Genomic DNA, 25823 nt, shown 5'->3' on the forward strand with positions numbered 1-25823 from the left:
GGATCAGGAACCAGCAGGGTAGTCAGACGAAGCCAGGAACAGGAACCAGAAGTGCAGCAGTCTTAGTAGCCTGTGAACACAGGAGGACCAAGCAGGGAACTGAAGCCACAGACCTCCTATATATATGAGCTAGGTATCCAGCTCCTCCCAGTGGGAAGGAGGAGCCGCAGGGTGGGAGGCTACAAGAAACCCAGAAACCAAGATGGCCGCCAGCACATGTCAAACGAAGGAGAACAGCAAGAAGGTAAGACCATGACAGTGAGTCCATTCATACATCATGACCGTGATCCACACCAAGGCTCCTCCACTTAGGATAATTCCTCAGAGATGCATATCAGCTCTAGGTACTGTAAGAGACATTCTTCCGTATTCGTAGTCTTCTGGCTCGAGCCCGAGTCAATGATGGAGATGACCTAGGAGGTAAAGGTACAGAAAAGTCCTTGCCAGCAGTACACTGGCCTGTATGTTTGTTCAAAGCCACTGCTTTCTTACAATGGGAACCATTGTATTTTAGCTTTACAGCTGTGGGAGACACAAGAATAATCTGGAACGGTCCCTTCCACTTAGGGACAGAGTAGTCTTCGGGGTGTGATTCTTGATGTACACCCACTCTCCAGAATTTAGTCCATGAGTCTTTTCACTTAGGTCCACTGGTTCTCCTGCTTTAGAAAAAGTATCAGAAAACACATTTGTGTTAAAGTCTTAAAGTCACTGTTTCTGATGTTACAGAAGCTGTAGGAAGTCTTTTAGGAGGGCGCCCAAACAATACATCTTCTCCTTTGGGGTAGTCCTGATAGTTGCTAGGGCTATAGGCAATGCTTCTACCCATGTGCTCTTTCCATTAGTATTCATCCTGGCCAGATACCTTTTTAGGGTTTGATTACTGCGTTCCACCATCCCACTAACCTGTGGTCTATATGTGGTGTGTAACTGTTGTTTCAGACCTAAGATATCTACTACCTCTGCTATTAGTTTGTTATCAAAGTGTGTACCTCTGTCTGAAGAGATCACAGCTCCCATACCAAACCTAGGAATCAATTCTCTAGTAAGACACTTAACTACTGTTCTGGCATCCTTATTCGCAAACTAAAAGATACTTAAATAGGCCACAAGGGGGCATATCTGAGAAGTCAATCTGCACAATTTGAAAACGGCTCCTCAGTATGCGGAATGTGTTTCATAGGGGTAGGCACTGGTTTACCTATGTTATGCATTTGACATACAGCACATTCATTAACCTGTTTAGCAGCATATGTGTAAAAACCTGGTGCCCACCACTGTTCACAATCCCTCCTGTTGAGACATGGCAAGGCCCATGGCTCAAGGCCAACAATGAAGGAAAAAGAGTCGGTGGAGCAACCAGTTTATCATTCAACCTCCAGAGGCCATCTGGTCCGCAAACGGTTCTTTTTGTAGACCAAGTGGATCAGTGGGGTGAACTTTCCTGTAGGGCCTTGACAACCCCATGGTCCACTTGAAGATTTGTGACCAAAAATATAGGGACTACATGTGACTGATAAGAGTAAATAGCTTCTTTAGCATATTTATCAGCCAAAACATTTCCAACCAACACACTGTCATTAAACCCGGTATGTACTTTACATTTAATTACTGTTACTTTAAGAGGTGATTGGACTGCAAACAACCGTCTGTCAATTAACTCTTTGTGTTGAATGGGTGTTCCTGTTGCTATCAGGTAACCCCTTTCCTGCCATAATTGTGCAAAGCTGTGCAATATACCCACAGCATAAGCAGAATCACTGTAGATATTTACCGTATCTCATTCTGCTAGCTCCAATGCAACACAGAGCGATGTAATTTCCGCAGCCTGCGCTGACTTAGAATTTAGCAGAATTTCAGTATGCAGCAGTCAGCTCTCACCATTTACTACCGCACAGGCAGCTAATGTTAACCCATCAGGTCGTCTGAGGGATGAGCCATCTATCAACAAGTCTGCACATACAGGCAGACCAGCAATGGATTCATCCTGAAGATCAGATGTGGGTTTTGTTACTTCATCAATAGAGGTAGCACAATCATGTATTAGGTATTCAGAATCATCAATTTCCTCACTGTCAGCTTCCGATAGAAAAGTAGCTTGATTCAGAGTCTGACAGCGCTGAATTTTTAGATTAGAAGCTGATAACAAAATCAAATGATAATGTGTTATCCTTTGTACTGTGAAGTACAAAGCCTCCAAATCATGGGGGCACATCAAATACAAAGTGTTGTATAATACAATGTCTACAGTTTTTTTTTTCAATCAATGATTTGTTTAAATGCTTCCATAACTGAAGGGGTTAATTCTTCCGAAGTGAATTTATAATCGCTTTTTGTTTGTCCCTTCAACAATTCCTGTAGAGGTCCTACACTGCCCCTCCTTGGATCTCCAGTTCTCCCTTTTGGCCTGGGGGACCCCAAATTGGAAATGTACACCACTCCTGACGGGGGATAAGGGGGTTCCGTCACCTGTACTGTAGAAACTGACATTCACCTGGGTTTAATAACCTTTTCTTTAACCTCAGGGACTTGCATTTTCATTATTTTAGTTTTTTCCTTTCTCTCTATTTTTTCCTTAACACTTCACAAGCTATCTGTGCTATGTCAACCAACTCAGGGACAGGTTTAATTCTCCAGCCCGCTATGCGGAGCTCCATTTTCTTTTCTAATCTCAGACAACAATCCACTTACAAAAATATTTATCACTTTACGTTGTTTCATGTCATCTTCACTTTCAGTCACCCAATCACTTTGCTTCTATATCGCATCTTTGAATCTATTACAATAGTTCAACATCTCCTCACCTTCCTTCTAAACAACATCCAATAACATTCGCATATTCTGTCCTTTATCAAACATACTTGTTACCCATTTCTTTAGAATTTTATTGTATCAATCTTTGTTTCCTACGTATTTTGGCCATCTGCCTGTATCCCCAATATCCCTGATTCATGCGCACTTATTTACTGCAAATGTGTTCCATACATACACATATATTTTTCCTCAGGTACTGCACAATCAATCAAAATCCACATATCTATATATGTAGCTTGCTGAGTTTTCTCCATTCACATCAACCTTTTTACCATTTCTTTTAAGACTCTTGGCAATGTTTGGGAGATCTTCTACAATTGCCCTAATTTCTTGGGGTTTCTAAGGGACATACACTTTCCCTATCCTTGCTATATACTAACCTCTTTTTAAGGGCATTTCTACACCAGGTCAGTTACCAGGACTGAAAAACAAGAAACGAAGATGGCTTTGTCTCCTCGTCCACTAGGACGCTAAAAAAAAAACGCATTACTTCACTATAAAAGTGAGTAGCATCGGATGGTATGGCCATCGGTAGAGATGGCACATCAGATACCACTTGTATGCTAAAATCAGATAAAACTATAAAACTAAAACATTTTTTTTTTTTTTTCTCGTATCATTTTTACAAAAACCTGACCAGAGGTTCCCCTCCTTCAATAGAGGACACCCCTAAAATACCATTCAAAAACTATAATCAGATAAAAAGTTAATCTGATTTAAAACTTTTGGCTTGGTGCCAACAGGGTCCAATGGTCACACTAATTGCGGTAACCCTTTCTGTGCAAAAATAAATTCCATAACTTTAACGGGACCGAAAATATTTACTGTTGAACCCTTAATTGGCAAGTAGCCAATTTTCAAAATTTTGCAGCAGAGCTCCCTTTCATACAGGGACTTATGAGCAAAATGTAAATTCTCATTATCTATAATTCTATATATAAAAAATAACCTCAAAGTGTCCTGCCAACTACGGCAAACTACGTTTTCCCTGATAAAACAATTTCTATTACTCTTAAACCATCTATTTGTTAAAGCAGCTTTTTCTGAACATATTTTATAGGGAGGGCTTCACCTATTTCTTTTTTCCTTCCCGTGCTGCTAGACATTTAATTCCCCCACAATCAGACATTTTAAATAGCAAGTTAAACAAGGCATCAATTTTTAGGCGTACTCAAAATAGCCCTCTGGTGGCCACCATTTAGAGGGATCCTCTTCATACGCTTTTTTTGTAATTCTGCACCACTTCACATGATGTTTGAGGGCGTCTGGATCACCACTCACCATCATCTTAACGATGGGTGCATCTGAATGCAATTTAGCAACATTTAAGCCTGTTTTCTTTGCTATTTTTATTAATTTTTTTTGCTTTAGTTTTTGTAAGCCCGAAGTTTTTCATAATGGGCAAAACATTTTTATCAATTAAATTTCCCATTTTATTATTTCTCGTTACCACTTTAATGCCCCATACACACGTGCAGATTATCTGCAGACTTTTGTCTGCAGACTTACCAAAACCATATAATATGAGGTCAAACCTAAACACTTTCAATTTGTATGCAATCCGGCAGGCCCTTGCACTACATAGAAAAGGTAAGTCTGCAGACAAAAGTCTGCAGATAATCTGCACGTGTGTATGGGGCATAAGAAATGACAATATTTGGAGATTCTGGGATCAAGAACTCAGTTTCTTTATCACAACGGCTGTGCACCAATCAGCCACCAGGTACTTTATCATTACGACATGTGTTAATCTGTTCTGTACTCGTCTTCTAAACGAGTGAATATAGGCTAGTCTTTCTCTGACTCCCCAATCCAAAGAACACTCAGCAGGTTATACAGACACTGGGGTTTAAGGCAATACCTGCCCTAATACCTCCACATTTGTCTTTCAACACCAAACACACACACTCCAGAAAATATTAATATCTCTGCTGAAATCGTCCCTTATATATATATATATTGTCATTTCTTGTAATAAGGAGAATTAAAAAAATATTTTTTTTTAGAAAATAATATTTTTCATACATAGTATTTCCTATTGGTACCATTTTATAATCTCAGTAACCATACACAGACAGAATGCAAATTAAATTCAAAGGATACGTGTTACCTTTCGTAGCCGCACTTCCCCCAACCGGCACACCACCACACATCAGAAAAAGACAGTTTCATCATGAGAAATAAAAATGTTTTCTCACCTGAGGCCTCTGTGCTGTCCCTCCTGTTGCGGGGTGCAAACCGGCGGGTTTCGATACGGTCAGAAAGACACGGTTCGAGGGGTCACCAAATGTTAATTTCATGTTAGGTTCAAATGTTACGTTTGAGCCATGAAATAATCTAAGGTTTGCATCTGTTCAGGTAAGCTTTACTGAGATTACTTGCGCAAGGACCACATCTCATACAGAAAAAGAGAATGTGATGCTTTATACATTTTTGATACATGCTTTTGTTCTTTCCTTAGCAAGTGTTCTAGGTCAGGTTCAAGCTCTGAGACCTCTGTGAGACAGAGCATAGCCTCTCTGTATTCTCGCAGGTCCTCAAGGGTAGGTTCATCAAACACAAACACATCTGTAAGGCTCTCCCACAGCAATCCAGGGCCACCAAAGTCATATCCCTCCGGAGAGCATTCTGAGGTCTTTCTTTAATATTTCTGCTCTGCATGCCATTGCAGAGCCTGATACCGATTTTCCAGCTCTATCTCCTGCTGGACCAGCCTGTCCAACTCGGAGAACCCATTGCTCCTGAGACTCCCAGGAATGCCATCCGCAACTTCCGTTGATCACTGGCCCATTCCCCAGGGGTTGGAAAGAACTCGTCCTGGTATATACCAGCAAGCTGGAGGGCTCCACTCCAGAGCCCCACCCAAATCTGTTGCCTGAGCTCCAGGTATTTATCCGCAGAAACCATCCTGGGGTATACTGAAAGGGAGATCCGCAGCACCCCCTCAAACTCTGATGCCAGGTCTATCCCGATCTTGGATCCCGGTGGAGGTTTGGATGTCCGAGACTGCAGGAAGCATCCCAACGCTTGCCACCAATGTGAAGGAATCAGGCTACCACGACTGGGTATCTCCGCCAAGAACCTGCTTCCTAAGGTCTGGAACACGGGATCTGTGAATCTGGCTATAGTTACCCCAAGAACTAGACAGTACAAGTTTTGGTGTCAACCAGAATCAAACCGTTTATTCAAAACACATGCACACAGAGATATACAATCTGACAACCCCTCCCCCTTAGCCACACAAACATACACATTCCATAATTAGCTAACTATAGGCAGACAGGAACAATAGAACAATGGAATGCAGGTATTCAACAACAACAAACCCCCACCCCACTAGCAAGAGTCTGATTAGTGCAGAGCAGACCTGACTGGGGTTCTTGGTCACCCTGTGCCCCTAATAGACACAGGGTGACTTACACATAGGAAGGACTGGGGAAACTGGACGAGGAGTCTCCCAACCTCCCTAAAGCAATCTTGGTTCCACAAGCCCCCCAACCAAAGTGTCTCACGTCACAATTAGCCCCTATATAACCCCTCCCATACAGGAAGTACCTCAGTTTTGTAGAAAGCAATAAAGACCCCATAGAAGAGGTAAGGGACCTCTGTGTCCTGTGATGTACTTCAAGAAATGGATTTTACAGGTAAGTCTCTATTAAAAAATCCATTATTCTCTTCATACATCACGGGACACAGAGCCAAAAATCATAACATATGGGATGTCCCAAAGCAATGCATCTGATGGGAGGGGGACACCAAAAAATACCGCCATCTGACCATCAAAAGGATCACACTGCTGCCTGCAGAACACTGCAGCCAAATGCAGATTCCTCCTGGGACCTAACATCCACTTGACAGAAACGAGTGAATGTATGCAGCGACAACCAGGTCGAGGCCTTGCAACTCTGAGCCATAGAAGCTTGATGGCGATGTGCCCAGAAGGTACCTACTCCTCTGGTAGAATGTGCCCTTACAGGAAAGGGTGGAACCTTCCCTACTAAATCATATGCCTGGGTAATAACCTGGCGAATCCAAAGAGAAATTGTAGTCATAGGTGCTTCCAACCCTTTCTCAGGCCCTTCTGGCAGCACAAACAAGCTCTTGGTCTTACAAATCCGAGCTGATTTCTCCAAGTAAAACTTAAAGCGGAGTTGCGGCCACAGAATCTTTTTTTTTCTTTTTAATGTCCCCCAAACAGTGACCCTTCGACCTCTATATATCCGCTAATCCTGTTTTATACAGTGTAATAATAGTTTGGCAAGCATAAAATCTTACTTTATAAAATTTCTGCTGAGCGCCGCCATCTTTGTCCTGGTTCGCCGAGTCTGCTGTGGGGAAATGTCTGCCCTGCTTCCTGATTGTAGTGGGAGGAGGCCAGTGAATCCAGAGCGAAATCTCGCGCATGCCCAGTACTATGTGATCGGCATAGTATGTGTTTCCATAGGGACGGCAGCGTGGAGGAAGTTGCCGCCCCTATAAAGCCATTCTCCGCCTCCCGGAAGATCACTGAACGTGCAGGAGAGGAGAGAGAGAGGAGCAGACCGAGAGAGAGAGAGTGTGTGAGCGAGTTACCAGCACCCGGCTTTTCTATTACACATAGGTATGTGTGATTTTGCTTGTCCAGCTGCACAACAGGGTTTAAAGGGGGCACCTACTTTTAATTGTGCTGTTGTTAAAGGGGGCACCTAATTTTAATTGTGCTGTTGTTAAAGGGGGCACCTACTTTTAATTGTGCTGTTGTTAAAGGGGGCACCTACTTTCAATTGTGCTGTTGTTAAAGGGGGCACCTACTTTCAATTGTGCTGTTGTTAAAGGGGGCACCTACTTTAAATTGTGCTGTTGTTAAAGGGGGCACCTTCTTTCAATTGTGCTTTTGTTAAAGGGGGCACCTACTTTTAATTGTGCTGTTATTAAAGGGGGCACCTACTTTTAATTGTGCTGTTGTTAAAGGGGGCACCTACTTTTAATTGTGCTGCTGTTAAAGGGGGGACCTACTTTCAATTGTGCTGTTGTTAAAGGGGGCACCTACTTTTAATTGTGCTGTTGTTAAAGGGGGCACCTACTTTTAATTGTGCTGTTGTTAAAGGGGGCACCTACTTTTAATTGTGCTGTTTTTAAAGGGGGCACCTACTTATATTGTGCTGTTTTTAAAGGGGGCACCTACTTATATTGTGCTGTTGTTAAAGGGGGCACCTACTTTTAATGTGCTGTTAAAGGGGGCACCTACTTTTAATGTGCTGTTGTTAAAGGGGGCACCTACTTTTAATGTGCTGTTGTTAAAGGGGGCACCAACTTTTAATGTGCTGTTGTTAAAGGGGGCACCTACTTATATTGTGCTGTTGTTAAAGGGGGACACTGTCTTCAATTGCAAAGTGTTTAAAGGGGTCACCTGCTGAAAAATGTACTGTGATGAAAGGGGGACATATACCTTTTTATTTTCTCTTTTGTCTCCATTTACCACACCCCAAACACAAACCTCCACACCCCACCCCCACCATCACAAAAACAACAACCCCACACCCATCCCCCTCTTCCTTAGTTTTCCCTGTATTTTTCGTGAATTACAGTGATTAAAGGGGTCACCTGCCTCCAAATTTACTGTGATTAAAGGGGCCACCTGCCTCTAAATTTACTGTGATTAAAGGGGTCACCTGCCTCCAAATTTACTGTGATATAAGGGGGACATATACTGTTTTTATTTTTTCTTTGTCTCCATTTACCACACCCCAAACAGAAACCTCCAGCATCCCACCCCCACCATCACAAAAACAACCAAACCACAATCCCCCCCCCCCTCACACACACACTTCCTTAGATTTCACTGTATTTTTCATGAATTACAGTGATTTAAGGGGTCAGCTGCCTCAAAATTTACTGTGATTAAAGGGGGTCACCTTCCTCTAAATTTACTGTGATTAAAAGGGTCACCTGCCTCCAAATTTACTGTGATATAAGGGGGGCATATACTGTTTTTATTTTTTCTTTGTCTCCATTTACCACACCCCAAACACAAACCTCCACACCCCACCCCCACCATCACAAAAACAACCACCCCACACCCCTCCCCCTCTTCCTTAGTTTTCCCTGTATTTTTCGTAAATTACAGTGATTAAAGGGGCCACCTGCCTCCAAATTTACTGTGATTAAAGGGGTCACCTGATTTAAAATGTACTGTGTTGAAAGGGGGACATATACTTTTTTATTCTCTTTGTCTCCATGTACCACACCCCAAACACAAACCTCCACACCCCACCCCAAGGGCTCAACTGCTTCTATTACTCTTTTTAAATGGGGGACCTGCCTATATATGCAATGTTGCACATGCCTATATACAGGTATATATATATATATATATATATATATATATATATATGCAAAAGGAAAATGTTTAAATTTACAATTTTTTAACTTTTTTTAATACCATTATGGATTTACAAAAATGGAAGGAGAAAATCCTTCCGGCAGCGGTTCCAGGAATCTACTTGGGAGGAGAGAGTAAGCCTTACTTTACATATGTAATTAAATTTTTTTTATATAATGAAATTATTTATATTGTTATGACTTGTATCATGAATTAAACATGCTTGAAATGTATTTTCAAAACAAATGTTATTATTAATATAAAATTACATTCAAAGAATTGTTTAAAAACAAATTGTGCAGTACACATCATATCTATAATAAAAATTTAAACTAAAAATTGTTTTTCTTAAAAATAAATTTTTTTTTATTTTTCAAATTTTTTTTTTTTTAGTTTTCAATGTTTTTACATTTTTTTTTTTTTTTAAATACATAGAAAAATGTTGATTGATGAAATATGGAAGGAATATTCACCAATCTAAAAGGATCCAGCATTTCCTGTGAATCCTGCAAAGAAGATTTGCCAGCACACATCTGAAAGTGAAGAGGATGGCGACACATCTCGTCTTGGCAACAAAGACTGGTGCAAGTGTGGCAACTGCATTCCAATGGCCACTCCAGTGGAATCGGTGTGCTGCCAGGAGATCAACGAGGTGGAGGGCAGCATACCAGAGGGTGAAGACTGCATTACCGAGCGCGAAAGTTTCAATATTTTCTGCACCAATACGAAAATTGTCAAAGTAAACAGTATAGCCATTCATCTTGAAAGTCCCCCTTCTATAGACCCTGAAAACAACAGGTATAAATTAGAATTCAAAAAAAATATTACAAATAATTTTTTCTTTTAATATCTGCTAATTAAAAAACATTTATTAAAAACATGTAAAGTTCTTTATAAATGGTTACTGTGCTGTGTATGTAAATTACATGCAATGTTTCAACAATTAAAAATTAAACTGAAATAATTTTTTTATTTTTTTACTTGAGTCCTAATTTTTGCAATTATTTATTTTTTAGGAGACTACGTAAGACTTTCATTGCGTGGATATACAGCTATTTGGGAAAGGAAACCATAGAGTCATTCCATCATGTGCAGTGAATGCTGTCCGTTATGCTTTTCCAGATCCAAATGATTCCTATGTTGGTTTTTTATGTAGCAATGACTATGAAGCTTCAGAAATGGCTTTTGAGTAGTTATTCTTACTTGTTATAATAAATTGTATTACGATTTCAAATGACCACTTTCTATTTATTTAGTGCTCTCTAATCTCTGTCATGTTTTTGTATAGGCATCACTTTCCATTGCACCCAAAGGATGTCTATTTTATCATTGTAATTCCAGCATAGTTGTCTACATTACTTTAATTTTAAAATAAGGTGTCCAAAAATTTCAACATTGAAATAATTTATTTTGAAAAATGTTATTTAGTATTATTATAGATAGGCAGTGTTTAGGGGGTGTGGGTAGGTGGTGTGTAGTGATGTAGTGTAGGTAGGTGTGTGTGTGTGTGTGTGTGTGTGTGTGTACATATATATATATATATATATATATATATATATATATATATATATATTATATATATAGTGTAGTTATTATATTGTGGTGTGTAGTTTGTAGTTGTTATATTGTGATGTGTGGTGTGTAGTTATTCTATTATAGTGTGTATATAACGGAAAATTTATATCAATACTTACCGTAATTTTCCTTTCCTGATAGAACTCCATGGCAGCACACGTATGGGTAGGCTCCGCCTCCTCTCCTACCCTATAGGACCCCACTCCCATAAATTTTTGCTCCAAGCCAGGAGCCGTGTTCCATATATAGACTACTCCAGCAGATGGGAGGGAACTCCTGCTGCCATGGAGTTCTATCAGGAAAGGAAAATTACGGTAAGTATTGATATAAATTTTCCGTTTTCCTGACAGACTCCATGGCAGCACACGTATGGGAAATAACTAGCCATACACACCCGGGTGGGCAACTGCTGGTCAAACAGAAATAGGTTTAATTTGCACCGTCAACAGACAAAATCTTTAAACCAAAATCAACTGAGGATAAAGAAGCAGGTTCAACACAATAGTGTGACATGAAAGTGTTAATTGAGGACCATGAGGCCGCTCTGCAAATGACATCTGGTGCAACATGAAGGGAAGCCGCCCAAGACGTAGAAATCCCTCTGGTGGAATGAGCCGTCACCACTTCCGGAGGAGCCAGTCCCTTGGCTCTATATGCCCACTGGATGGTCTGAACTATCCAGCTAGAAATTGTTCTGGAAGAAGCCCTCTTGCCTCTGTTCTTTCCATAAAAGAGAACAAATAGATAGTCTGACTTGCGAAAGGAAGCTGTGAACTTCAAGTATGTTTGAAGGACTTCGCCCACATCCAACGGATGGGTACTCTGGTCATCTTGAGACTTGAATGTAGGTAAAACAATCTCTTGGTTGACATGAAAAACTGAATTTACCTTCGGATTGGACCCTAGCATAGGGACCAGGACAACCCGATCAGGAAAAAATGTCAGAAAAGGTTCTTTGCAACCTAGATCACTAATTTCAGAGACACGTTTAGCCGATGTGATGGCTACTAAAAAGGCCGTCTTCATAGACAGATTCTTAAGGAAGAAGGAATCTCCATGTTCCAAAACTGTTGTTGAGAGAAACTCAAGGACTAGTGGAAGGTCCCATTTGGGGAACCTGGGTTTCCTGGGAGGTCTCATTCTTGACGCACCTCTGAAAAACTGCCGGACCAGAGGATGTTTTGCCCATGAGGTCCCCGTGAAGGCAGAGATTGCTGAGATCTGTACTCTGAGAGAGCCAACAGCCAGAGATAGGTCTAAGCCTGTCTGGAGGAACCCCAGAATGTGATGGATCTTAGGATTAGTGATGAAATCGGACTCATTAGACATGTAATCCTCAAACTTAGACCAGATCCTCTCGTAGACTTTGTTGGTGCCCGGTCTCCTGGCACTCATCATTGTGGACATTGCCGCACTTGGACAGCCAAGAGCTTTTAGTCTTTCCCTCTCAAGGACCATGCCATGAGATGTAACTGCGCTGGGCATGGATGCAGCACTGGACCCTGAGATAGAAGGTCCGACCTGAATGGCAGGGGAACAGGATCCCGAAAGCTCAGTTGGAGCAGCAGAGGAAACCAGGGCCTCCTTGGCCAAAACGGAAGAATTGCTATGATTTCTACCCTCTCTCTCCTGAGTCTCTGCAGGAACTTGAATATCACTGGGACCGGGGGAAAAGCATATGCTTTGTGGAACTTCCAGTGGTCCGTCAGAGCATCTACCCCGTAGGCTTGGGGGTAACGCCATCTCGAGTAGAATTTCGTCAGTTTGGCATTGTTTGGAGGGGCAAACAGGTCTACTTCCGGAAGAATCCCCAGAGAGATGACCCACTTGAAGGTTTCTGGATGAAGAGACCATTCGTTGTTGTCTAGATTGGTTCTTGACAGAAAATCTGCCTGAACGTTCTGGACTCCTGGAAGATAAGCAGCTGATAGATTGGCAAGATTCCGTTGGGCCCATGCCATGATCGGTTTCACTTCTTCCAGAAGGGAGGAACTGCGGGTGCCCCCTTGCCTCTTGATATATGCGACTGCCGTCGTATTGTCTAGCCGTAGAAGGACCGAGGACCCTTTCACCAAGTGACGGAAAGCCATGATGGCACGAAAAGCTGCCCGAAGCTCCAGGACATTTGAGACCAACCCGAGGGTGGGAAAGTCCCACCTGCCCTGGGCCACCTCTGACAGGCAGTGCGCACCCCAGCCCGTCTGGCTGGCATCCGATGTCACAACGATCCAAGGAACTGGAACGATCGAATGACAATTCAGGAGATTTTCCCGTTGTAGCCACCAAGACAGACTCGCCCTCATAGAGGATGTTATCCGTACAGGAGTGTCTGGATTCCCAGAGCTCCATTGGCGGAGGAAACCGATTTGAAAGGGCCTCATCCTCCACTGTGCCCACTTGACCATGGGGGCCGTGGAGACCATGGTCCCTATTATTTTCAGACACTGTGATGCCCGAAGATAAGGAGTTGACATTGCCGGTTGTATTCTGCTGCGGATCACCGGAATCTTCTCCACTGGAAGAGAGATGGTGCCTCTGGAGGTGTTGAAGAGTGCCCCCAGGAAGATCAAGGATTTGACGGATCCAGATGGCTTTTCTCCAGATTCAAGAGCCACCCGAATTCTTGAAGGGTGGAGATTACCTGAGATCTGTGTTGCAGAATCTGTGCTTGGTCTTGAGAAAGAAGAAGCAGATCGTCTAAGTAGTGAAACAGTCGGATCCCTTTCGATCTGATCAGAGCTACAATAGCCAGTAAGACCTTTGAAAAGACTCGAGGTGAGGTGGTAAGCCCGAAAGGGAGACAGGTAAACTGGAGATGCACTTGACCCACGGCAAAGCGAAGAAACTTTTGTAGTTCTGCTGCCACTGGGACATGGAAATAGGCATCTTTTAGATCTATGGAGATCATCCAATCTTCTGGTTGCACCACTTGGCGGATAGTGAAGAGTGTCTCCATCCTGAACCTCTCTTTCTTTATGAAAGAGTTCAGATGAGTCAGGTCTATGACCGGTCTCCAAGAACCGTTTTTCTTTAGCACCATGAATAGAGGTGAATAAAGGCCTTGAAACCTTTCTTCGTCCGGAACTGGGATGACAGCACCTTGAGAGATCAGGGAATCTACGTATGACAGAAGAATTGACTTCTTTTCTTCCACGCGAGGTAGAGCCGTAGGGATGAACCGCAGAATTGGAGTTTCTTCGAAAGACCAAACGTGACCATGAGACACAGTCTTGACGGTCCACTGGTCCGTAATCGAGGCTGCCCAAACGTGCGCAAACTGACGTAGACGAGCGCCTACTCGCAACGCTTGAGCAGGCCTGATATCAAAAAGACTTTGTGGTCTCCCGACCACTAGAAGGTGTTCCCTTGTTGAACTTCTGACCTGTAGGTTGAGATCTTTTCCAATTCTTTCTGAACTCACATCCAGGCCTGTAAGATCGAGCTTCTCTGGATCGATCCGAACTTGGTTTGTGCTGAAACCTTCTGCGGTCAAACAAACGGCGATCCTGAGGGAGGAAACCTGATTTACCACCAGTGGCACGGGTAATGGCACTGTCCAGCTTGTTGCCAAAAAGGGACGCACCCTCAAACGGAATCCTGCACCAGGCTTGTTTGGAAGCAGGATCGGCCAGCCAGGGACGTAACCATAAAGCACGTTTGGCCGTGACAGAAGAGAGCATGACCCGCGCCACCAGGCGAATGATATCAATGGAAGCCTCTCCCAAAAAGGCCGTTGCTAACCTTAGTTCATACACAGCCGAGCTTCTGGCTGCTTCTTCTGAGACACCTTTCAGTGTGGTCTCCACGTTATCTACCCAAGCCTCCATAGCTTTGGATGTGGCTGCAAGGGCTAGGGCTGGCTTGCAGGTCATACCAGCTAACAGATAGATCTTTTTGAGATCCGTATCAATTCGTCTATCCAGACCATCTTTAAATGAGACGGAATCTTCCAAAGGTAGGGTAACGTGTTTGACTAGCCTCATCAAGGCTGCGTCTATTGTAGGTGCAGAATCAAGATGCTTCACTTTGTCGGTCTTAAAAGGATATAACCTGGAAAATTTGGACGATAAGGAATTCTTTCTTTCAACTCCATGCCATTCGTCTGTAATGATTTCCCCCAGCTCATTCAGAAAAGGGAAATGATCCCGTTCTTTCTTGAGATGTTTAAAGTATTTCTTCTGTTTTGCTGGGGAGTCTGCTGGCTCTTCCCATTTTAACGCCTCTTTTACCGCTCTTACTAGCGGAGAGATCATGGCAAAATCAAAACCTGAACTTTGGTCTTCTAGGTCATCCTCACTTTCAGAGGAATCCGAGAAGCGACTCGGCTGGGAAGTGCCTGGCTCTACGTCTTCCCTCTGAGGGAGAACTGGAGTATCAGTTGTATGCCCAGACAGCCGGTTGGAATCCCAATCCCTTAAGGATTCTTGCACGATCCGCCTGACCAGGGTTTCCACTGGTGGATCTGGGACTTGTTTTTCCTTGATTGCCCGAGAATAGCAGGCATCACACAAGGATCTATCCTCAGGGACTACAGCCCTACAACCCCAGCAAGATTTGTGTGCGGGGCGGTCAGCATGTCGGGAAGACCGGCTTGGACAATCATCATGGCGCCTAGACCTAGATCTGGATCTATGGTGCCTGGATTTGGATGATGCATGGTGATGGCCTGAAGGTGATCTATCCTTTGATCCCGATGCAGGACGTTGGTCAGACCTAAAAGGGCTGAAAACAAAGGAAAGAAAAGCTCAGGCTACAGTAAGCCAGCTGGCAGACAAGCGAGAGTTAAAAGCTAAAGCTCACCTGTTGCGCAGGGACTGGCCACCGGGGGGCGGTGAGGCATCCATTGCAAATCACAGCGAGATAACCTGCAATAGGAAGGATGTAAGAACTCAATCTTACCTTCCCATAGCCGCCTTTCCCCTCCCCCATTCAAGCAGGACTGACCCAGCACAGGACTTACCAAACACAGGCAGAGACACAGCGTGGGGAGGCCGCCGCAAAAGCCCACAGACATCCCAAGAATGACAGCTCCATCAGCTGTTTAAATTTCCCGGGAGCCGTAAAGCCACGCCCCCCCCGACGCCACCGCGTCATGGAGGACCGGAAGTGGCGTGCGCACATGCGCAGACCACTTAGGAACCAAGCCTCGCAATGAACACCCAACTGGGAATCAGGAGGCAGGGGGAGGAGCCGAGAGCGACGGCCTGGAACGCAGGAGCGCTCCAGCCGCCATACTAACCAGGAAGCAAAACGATATAAAGTATAAAGTAAGCAATACATTACCACCAATACCGACAGAAGGACCTGGAACGCTCCTCAACCGGAGACTAGCGTGTGCGTCAGGGCATAAGGGCCTCCCGCTAGTAGCAAGGACGTTTGGCCAAGCGATGCAGCCCACCTCTCATTCAGGATTTATGGCATCTTCCGGCATCATTTCAAATTGCCCGGGTCCACCCAGTAGTACTGAGATTGCTGGACTAAGGTAGAAAGGCATCATCCAGGAAAGCCACACGCCACCAGGTATGTAAGAAAACGCATCCTATAAGGTAAGACTTCTCTTGCGGAAGGAGGACAAAAAAGGAACACGGCTCCTGGCTTGGAGCAAAAATTTATGGGAGTGGGGTCCTATAGGGTAGGAGAGGAGGCGGAGCCTACCCATACGTGTGCTGCCATGGAGTCTGTCAGGAAAACTAGTTTTTTAATTGGAAGTTACTCACCACACATTATGTTTTCCAATGTGGAAATCTTGTACGATGTTGCTGGATGGCAGTAGAGGTTTCTGGTCTTTCTTCAGCTGCTATATTGCATGGCATCTCTTTATTTTTTGAAATCCATGTTAAATGAACAGTTCCAGAAATGATTCTTATCATGTCCCCTAAAATGGGCATAACATGTGTTAAAGTCATTTTTTCATAGACCTTTCTGGCAATCCATTTCTTCTGACCACATGGAAACTCCAGGTTCATCTGTTGGGATTGCACTATTTCGCCTGATTAATTTTTTTTTTCTATCAGTGCAGGTCGTCTTACTATATGTTTGTTGTGGCATAAAGCTGTCACTTTTGTCTGAGCCTCCATAGAGTCAAACCTGTAATGAATTATTTTTGGTCTATATTTTAGCATCATGCTATGGAAGGTCTCCAGGGCTCCGGTCTGACAAAAATACGTAAGATGAGGTATGTCCTTCAGGATTTGGGGATCCTTCACTATGTCAGATAGGGCGTCATATGCTGGGCTCTTCTTTTTAATCCATTGTAGATTCTCGGATTCAGCAAAACTGGCATCATGTAGGCAGGCATACTCCTCCTCTCCAACTTTCCATGTATGTACGTCTATGACATGATGCAGTATTGACTCCCATCTTTTTTTAAAAAAATCCCCATCTCCTTTGGACGTACGGCTGCACCAATAGAAATGGGTGAGAATCGGCCCAATCCACGGTGTAAGTTGTCGGTAGGACTTTTTTTTGGTCAATTGCAGCAATTTTCTTTTTATATTTTTGACATAGTGCCAAATGTCAAATTGGTGATTGATTTGTTGATAACGGGGACCACTTAACACTTTCCTAATTCCAGTATGGCGATCTGTGCCAATAAAATGCACTTCCAACTGGTTCTCCAGTATTCTGTCTAAGCATTTTATAAAGCCCAATTTCTCCATGGCCACAGAGGAAGTGGTCTGGGTGACCTGCACCACTTCCAAATCGACAATTTTTTTTGATAATCTGTCCATAAATGTATATTTGCATAAATGTACATTTGTCCATCTAGGGACAAATGACCTGGCTTGTAATGAAGTGTCAGAGGTGAAAAAATATTTTAGCTCAAAGAAAGAGTTCTGGCGCTACTCCAACAGGTAGTTTCTTGAAAATATCATGCAAACATGTAAAACACAAATATCTATAAAAACACTGTTCGCCCAATCCTAAGTATTGGATAGCTTGTAGATGTGATGAGGAGAAATTAAAGGATGGCGCTCAGGTGTGTTAATAGCTGATAATTACCCCAAAGGAGACATAGATAAATGATCCAATAAAAGTTTATTCCATGAATCCAAAGATAAAAAGCAATGTGTTAAATGAGTGATTCCTCCTACCAGTCCATGAAGTCTCTGTATATCACTGCTGCCTCAGCACGACTCCCTGATGTGAATCCCAGGGAAAGGAGAAAGCCGGCAGATGGAGATGGCATAGATCAGTGAGAAAGAGGAGCGGGTCCCAGCGGAGGTAGGGGCTCACACGGTCCGGTGTGCGGCCACTTCCTGGACCGGAGCCCACGCTGTGCTACGCTGATGCCCGCTGTGAGCGCCGAGGGATCGCACACTGATGACGTCACCGATATCAGCGCTGTCAGCCGAGTGTGTGTCCGCGGCCGGCGGGGGAATCACCTGAAGGACGGGGAGCTTGGAGGAAGATGCTCGCTCGCTTCTACAGAGCCTCCCGATTGCCACAATGACATGTTTCGCTACATTGATAGCTTTGTCAAGTCCAAGGAGGAATCACTCATTTAACACATTGCTTTTTATCTTTGGATTCATGGAATAAACTTTTATTGGATCATTTATCTATGTCTCCTTTGGGGTAATTATCAGCTATTAACACACCTGAGCGCCATCCTTTAATTTCTCCTCATCACGAAAAAATATTTTATCACACTTGGAAATGACGTACAGGATTTTGCATCCACCATTTCATTTTCTGAAGTTCTGCCTGTGCATAATGTTCAGAATGATAGGCAGAGGCGCATAAAGGAGTTCAATATATGGCTTAGTAAATGGTGTCAAGAGCAAGGATTTGGCTTTGTTTCTCATGATAGCTCTACTTGGAATAGAAAGGAACTGTACAAAAAAGATGGTTTGCATCTTTCTCTCAAAGGAACAAATGTACTTAGTGAACAACTCCAAGAATTTGCGAAAGAGTATTTAAACTAGGAAGGGGGGGGGCAAAAGAGTGAAAATACAAGAGTCCAATTGCCCCCCGAAACAATGCCAGAACAGGTCAGAAGCACAGAGGTTAAGAAATGATAAGCTCAGGGTCCTATCTACAAATGCTCACAGTTTAGGTAAAAAAATCAATGAACTTGGGTCAATAATGGCATCTGAGAATGTAGATTTATTGGCTGTTACGGAGACATGGTTTAATGAAAGAAATGACTGGGACATAACCATACCAGGGTACTCTTTATACAGAAGAGACAGAGAAGGCAAGAAAGGAGGAGGAGCGGCCCTGTATGTGAAAGATAGCATTAAATCTAACCTAATACAAGTTGGTGAGGCCAACATAGAGTCAGTTTGGGTTACGTTGCAGTTTGCTAATCATGCAGTAACTCGTGTAGGTGTGATATATAGACCACCTGGTCAAGTTAAAGAACTAGATGATCTACTAGTTGAAGAAATAGCTAAAATGACAATGAAAGGTGAAGTTATCATTATGGGAGATTTCAATCTTACAGATATAAACTGGAAAACCAAAATAGCAAGTTCTACCAGGAGTACAGATATTCTAAATTCCCTACTGGGGTTGTCTCTGCAACAAGTGGTTGAGGAGCCAACCCGGAGGGAGGCCATTTTGGATTTGGTATTCACAAATGGGGATTCGGTATATGATGTCATTGTAGGCGAAACCTTGGGATCTAGTGATCACCAGTCAGTGTGGTTTAATATAAGAACTGTGAAAGAGTCACACCACACAAAAACAAAAGTTTTAGATTTTAGAAAAACAGACTTTTCAAAAATGAAATTAGTCATAAATGAGTCCTTATCAGACTGGAACGGATTACATGGAGTCCAGGAGAAATGGGACTACTTAAAAGGTGCATTATTGAAGGCAACAGAAAATTGCATTAGACTTGTCAGTAAAAGCAAAAAAAAGGAAGAGACCACTGTGGTACTCAGCAGAAGTGGCCCAAATCATTAAAAATAAAAAGCTAGCATTTTGTAATTATAAAAAAACCCAGAGCAATGAAGATAAGGAAATCTACAAGATTAGGCAGAAAGAGGCCAAGCAAGTTATAAGAACTTCTAAAGCGCAGGCAGAAGAAAAACTAGCTCAGTCTATGAAAAAGGGGGATAAGACATTCTTCAGATATATAAATGAAAAAAGGAAATTAAAACAAGGAATAACTAAATTAAAAACAAAGGACGGAAGGTATGTAGAAGAGAATAAAGGGCTAGCCGACTGCCTTAATGAATACTTCTGTTCAGTTTTTACAGAAGAAAAAGAAGGAGAAGGACCTCCACTTGAAAGGATGACTAATGAATCGTTTGATGCATGTGTCTTTACAGAGGAAGACGTTCTAAGATTGCTGTCTAAAGTGAAGACAAATAAGTCACAGGGTCCTGATGAGATACACCCAAAATTATTAAAAGAGCTTAGTGGTGAGCTGGCAAAACCATTAACAGATTTATTTACCCAATCATTGAGTCGTCCCGGAAGATTGGAAATTGGCAAATTTCGTGCCCATTCACAAGAAAGGTAGTAGGGAGGAATTGAGCAACTATAGACCAGTGAGTCTGACATCAATAGTAGGCAAATTAATGGAAACCCTATTAAAGGATAGGATTGTGAAACATCTTAAATCCCATGGATTGCAAGATGAAAAACAACATGGGTTTACTTCAGGGAGATCATGTCAAACAAATCTTATAGATTTTTTTGACTGGGTGACTAAAATAATAGACAGTGGAGGTGCAGTAGACATTGCATATCTAGATTTTAGTAAGGCTTTTGACACTGTCCCACATAGAAGACTTATCAATAAACTACAGTCATTGAGCATGGACTCCCATATTGTTGAGTGGATTAGGCAGTGGCTGAGTGACAGACAACAGAGGGTTGTAGTCAATGGAGAACATTCAGAACAAGGTCATGTTACCAGTGGGGTACCTCAGGGATCTGTACTGGGACCAATTTTGTTTAATATCTTCATAAGTGATATTGCAAAAGGCCTCGATGGTAAGGTTTGTCTTTTTGCTGATGACACAAAGATATGTAATAGGGTTGATGTTCCTGGAGGGAAACGCCAAATGGAAAAGGATTTAGGAAAACTAGAAGAATGGTCAGAACTCTGGCAACTGAAATTTAATGTGGATAAGTGCAAGATAATGCACCTGGGGCGTAAAAACCCAAGGGCAGAATATAGAATATTTGACACAGTCCTGACCTCAGTATCTGAGGAAAGGGATTTAGGAGTAATTATTTCAGAAGACTTAAAGGTGGGAAGACAATGTAATAGAGCAGCACGAAATGCCAGCAGAATGCTTGGATGTATAGGGAGAGGTATAAGCAGTAGAAAGAGAGAACTGCTTATGCCGCTGTACAGAACACTGGTGAGACCTCACTTGGAGTATTGTGCGCAGTACTGGAGGCCATATCTCCAGAAGGATATAGATACACTAGAGAGAGTTCAGAGAAGAGCTACTAAACTAGTACATGGATTGCAGGAAAAAACTTTCCAGGAAAGGTTAAAGGACCTTAACATGTATAGCTTGGAAGAAAGAAGAGACAGAGGGGATATGATAGAAATCTAAAATTTTAAATACATAAAGGGAATCAACTCGGTAAAGGAGGAGAGCATATTTAAAAGAAGAAAAACTACCACAAGAGGACACAGTTTTAAATTAGAGGGGCAAAGGTTTAAAAGTAATATGAGGAAGTATTACTTTACTGAGAGAGTAGTGGATGCATGGAATAACCTTCCTGCAGAAGTGGTAGCTGCAAATACAGTGAAGGAGTTTAAGCATGCATGGGATAGGCATAAGGCTATCCTTCATATAAGATAGGGCCAGGGACTATTCATAGGATTCAGATATATTGGGCAGACTAGATGGGCCAAATGGTTCTTATCTGCCGACACATTCTATGTTTCTATGTTTCTATATGTACAATATTTGGCTGAGAATCCGGGACTATCGCATTGTCCATCGCCCACCAGGAACAATGGGTTTTCCTTTACCATGCTCCGGACCTCTTCTTGCTCCTTTTTCCAGTGAATGTCTATAGCTGGAAATACAAACCGTTGCTGGCTGCTATGAAACGATGATTTACCAAACATAATAATTCCAGCATAATCGCATAGTTCCTTAAATTATGCATAACTAGATCCAGAAAGAACTAAAGATCCAGCAACAATGAGGTTCCCTGTGGCAATATCAATCACAGTCCAGCAGGTGGTGCTGTGGAGCAGAGGAGCAGAGCGCGGGATCAGAGGCTGTCAGGGCGTGCAGGAGAGAGGAGTGTGTTGTGCGTGACCGACCGACCGACCGCGTGTGAGTAACCCCCCCCCCCAGGAGAGCAGCGGCGGGGAGCGGCGCTCGAACCCCCCCCCCCCCCCCCAGAAGCGAGCGGCAAGCGGGTCGGGACCCCCCCCCCCTCTCTTATCGCGGGTGGCGAGCGGTACAGTAAACCCCCCCCCCTTTTTTTTTTTTTTTTTTTGCGGCGGGCGGCGAGTGGTGCGGACCCCCCCCCCCCCCTGACAGAGAGGGAGCAGAGGAGACTAGCGGAGCAAAGGCTGACCGGGAAGTGACAGAGGGAGGCGGGTGCAGAGCGGAGACTGACCGTCCGAGGGAAAAAAAAAAAAAAGCCAGGAACTGCTAGAGTCAGACTTAAAGGGACATACACTAGGTAAGTAAGACTGGTGACTGAGATTGTACACTGACTGAGGGTGTAGTGTAGTACCTGAGTACCTGTGAGTACCTGTTACTACCTGAGTATCTGTGAGTACCTGAGAATCTGTGAGTACCTGAGTACCTGTGAGTACTGAGTATCTGGGAGTATCTGTGAGTACCTGAGTATCTGGGAGTATCTGTGAGTACCTGAGTATCTGGGAGTATCTGTGAGTACCTGAGTATCTGGGAGTACCTGTGAGTACCTGAGTATCTGTGAGTACCTGAGTATCTGTGAGTATCTGTGAGTACCTGAGTATCTGTGAGTACCTGTGAGTACCTGAGTACCTGTGAGTACCTGAGTATCTGTGAGTACCTGAGTATCTGTGAGTACCTGAGTATCTGGGAGTACCTGTGAGTACCTGAGTATCTGTGAGTACCTGTGAGTACCTGAGTATCTGGGAGTACCTGTGAGTACCTGAGTATCTGGGAGTATCTGTGAGTACCTGAGTATCTGTGAGTACCTGAGTATCTGTGAGTACCTGTGAGTACCTGAGTATCTGGGAGTACCTGTTACTACCTGAGCGTTGTGCGTCTGACCGGGCTGTGCGACTCGGGGTTGTGCGTCTGACCGGGCTGTGCGACTCGGGGTTGTGCGTCTGACCGGGCTGTGCGATCGGGGTTGTGCGTCTGACCGGGCTGTGCGACTCAGTGTTGTGCGTCTGACCGGGCTGTGAGACTCAGTGTTGTGCGTCTGACCGGGCTGTGAGACTCAGTGTTGTGCGTCTGACCGGGCTGTGAGACTCAGTGTTGTGCGTCTGACCGGGCTGTGCGACTCGGTGTTGTGCGTCTGACCGGGCTGTGCGACTTAGTGTTGTGCGTCTGACCGGGCTGTGCGACTCAGCATTGTGCGTCTGACCGGGCTGTGCGACTCAGCGTGGTGCGTCTGACCGGGCTGTGCGACTCAGTGTTGTGCGTCTGACCGGGCTGTGCGACTTGGTGTTGTGCGTCTGACCAGGCTGTGCGACTCAGCGTTGTGCATCTGACTGGGCTGTGCGACTCGGTGTTGTGCATCTGACCGGGCTGTGCGACTCGGTGTTGTGCGTCTGACCGGGCTGTGCGACTCGGTGTTGTGCGTCTGACCCGGCTGTGCGACTTAATGTTGTGCGTCTGACCGGGCTGTGCGACTTAGTGTTGTGCGTCTGACTGGGCTGTGCGACTTAGTGTTGTGCGTCTGACCGGGCTGTGCGACTTAGTGTTGTGCGTCTGACCGGGCTGTGCGACTTAGTGTTGTGCGTCTGACTGGGCTGTGCGACTTAGTGTTGTGCGTCTGACCGGGCTGTGCGACTGAGGGTTGTGCGTCTGACCGGGCGGTGCGACTCAGTGTTGTGCGTCTGACTTGGCTGTGAGATTGTGAGTGTTGTGCAACTGAGTGTCAAGTGAGTGGAGCGGAATACCAGAGGGTGAGAAGGTAGCGTTAGGAAGCCAGGAAATAGCCACATAGGATAGGCTTAAATTACTGAATCCCCATTAGATTAGATAGTAGGTACAATGCCCGGCGGGTGTGGAGATGCGACTCGGTGTACATCTTGTGATATGTATGCGTTCCTCGGTCATGTGATCGAAGGCGAATACAAATGTGCAAGATGTGAGCACGTTGCTTCCCTGGAAGCTCAGGTCCTGAATCTAGGGAAGCAGCTGGCAACACTGAGACGAATGTCCATGCCGGAGGAGAGCCAGGATTGTACCAATCAGGTGCAGGCAGGGGTCTGCACAGAGGTGGGCGGAGTATCGGAGGTGCAGGCATCAGAGCAGAGTAGAGGGGTGACAGTTAGGAGGGGTAGAAGGGAACAAGGCAAGGAGGCTGATCCTGGGCTGGAGCACCCCAATAGATACGCCCCGTTGTGTGATGTTGGGGAAACCAGTCAGGGACCAGCATTGCTGGAGCGGAGCGACGCCCCTAGCTGCCAGGGGAAGAACTCCTCCAGTGAGGCTGGGAGAAAGGGAAAGGAAAGACAGGTGCTGGTGGTAGGGGACTCAATTATTAGAAGGGCAGACAGTGTAATCTGTGACCAAGACCGTGTGCGCCGAACAGTCTGTTGTTTGCCGGGCGCTCGGGTTCGGCACATCGCGGATCGGGTGGACAGATTACTGGGTGGGGCTGGGGAAGACCCAGCTGTCATGGTACACGTGGGTACCAATGACATAGGCAGAGGAAGACGGAGAGTCCTAAACGATTTCAGGGACTTAGGCGCTAAGTTGAGGACTAGGACCTCCAAGGTAATATTTTCCGAAATACTACCTGTACCTCGAGCCACACCAGAGAGGCAGCGGGAGATTAGGGAAGTTAACGAGTGGCTGAGGAGCTGGTGTAGTAAGGAGGGTTTCGGGTTCCTGGAGAACTGGGCCGACTTCTCAGTCGGTCACCGGCTCTTTGGTAGGGACGGATTGCACCTAAATGGGGTGGGTGCAGCCGTACTGGGTGCAAGGATGGCCGAAAAGTTAGAGGGGCTTTTAAACTAGGGAATGGGGGGGAGGGTACAGATGTAGAATTACCCAGTGGAAAGCAAGTTTCAGAGGGCAGAAATGGGGGCATTAGCGATAGGGTGTGCGGAGCTCCTATACCCAGGGTGGGTACGGGGAAAAATCAAGAGAGCAGCCTAAAAACATCAAAAGAGGATAAATATAACCGATCAAAATTACGAGGTTTGTATACCAATGCCAGAAGCCTGGCCAACAAGATGGGAGAGCTGGAGCTGCTGATATTTGAGGAGGACTTAGATTTTGTGGGGATAACTGAGACTTGGTTTGACAGCTCTCATGACTGGATGGCGTCCATTCAGGGGTATTCCCTTTATCGCAGAGATAGAGAAAGTAAAAAAGGGGGAGGGGTATGTTTGTATATTAAGAACAGTATACAGGTAAATATGAGGGATGATATTAATAATGGAGCTATGGACGAGGCAGAATCCCTATGGGTAGAGCTTCAAAGGGAAGGCACGGCGGGGAAGGTAATATTGGGCGTATGCTATAGGCCCCCCAACCAGAGGGAGGAGGGTGAGGCGGACCTCATGTTACAGATAGGATTGGCAGCAAGGATGGGAAATGTCATTATAATGGGGGACTTTAATTATCCAGATATAGACTGGGCAGAAGGAACCGCACACTCAGCCAAGGCTCGGCAGTTCCTAAATGTTTTGCAGGACAATTTCATGGGTCAGATGGTGAATGCACCGACAAGAAGCAATGCGGTACTTGACCTACTGATTACCAACAATACAGACCTGATCACAGATATAGAAATACGGGACAACTTAGGGAACAGTGACCATAGGTCAATTGGTTTCAGTATTAATTACAGTAATAGGAAACACAAGGGTAATATAAGGACGCTGAATTTCACAAGAGCCAATTTCCCTAAACTGCGCTCGCTGCTAGAAAATATCAAATGGGATAGAACCCTGGGAACAAAG

General features: G+C 44.4%; 1 pseudogene across 1 annotated transcript; it reads right to left on the reverse strand.

Moving 5' to 3' along the window:
* Positions 1-340: 340 nt before the first annotated feature.
* On the reverse strand, positions 341-5721 carry LOC309552673 (annotated as a pseudogene). The gene is made up of 3 exons: positions 5538-5721; positions 1964-2139; positions 341-1086 (listed from the first exon to the last, which is right to left on the reverse strand). The product of its transcript is annotated as an uncharacterized misc_RNA (transcript).
* Positions 5722-25823: the final 20102 nt, after the last annotated feature.

This window comes from Pelophylax lessonae, assembly GCF_965119305.1.
Source record: "Pelophylax lessonae genome assembly, chromosome: 4".
NCBI lineage: Eukaryota > Metazoa > Chordata > Amphibia > Anura > Ranidae > Pelophylax > Pelophylax lessonae.